This window comes from Penaeus monodon, chromosome 22 (assembly GCF_015228065.2).
Source record: "Penaeus monodon isolate SGIC_2016 chromosome 22, NSTDA_Pmon_1, whole genome shotgun sequence".
Taxonomy (NCBI): Eukaryota; Metazoa; Arthropoda; class Malacostraca; order Decapoda; family Penaeidae; genus Penaeus; species Penaeus monodon.
Window position 1 is genome coordinate 3,147,660 of NC_051407.1, and position 324 is coordinate 3,147,983.

The 324-nt window shown below is 33.3% G+C and overlaps 1 protein-coding gene across 1 annotated transcript in view; it reads left to right on the forward strand.

Moving 5' to 3' along the window:
• The window catches only part of LOC119586826 (microtubule-associated serine/threonine-protein kinase 3-like), a gene marked incomplete at its 5' end in the record, with an annotated part of 55,250 nt that overhangs the window by 15,551 nt on the left and 39,375 nt on the right, over window positions 1-324 (forward strand).

The window sequence follows — 324 nt, forward strand, 5'->3', positions numbered from 1 at the left end:
GTATCAACTGTGGTTAGAGTAAGAATCAATACTGTACCATTCTATAAGCACATCATACATATACTTCTTTCTTGTTTTTGAAAAGCAAACACAAATTGACACAGTTTGATATTGTGCTAATAACACAAAACTTGTAAATTGCAAAAGCTTACTGATATCACAAGGAAAAATATATGTACAATATGTGTGGGTCTTAGTGTAACAGGTATTAGTAGTGTGGTTCTTCTCTCTGTACATAACATGGCTGCAGTGCCTGTGTGATGGTGTAGTCTTGTTGTATAAAGTATAGTTTTTGTTTTACTCTAGTCTAGATGGTAGTATAGG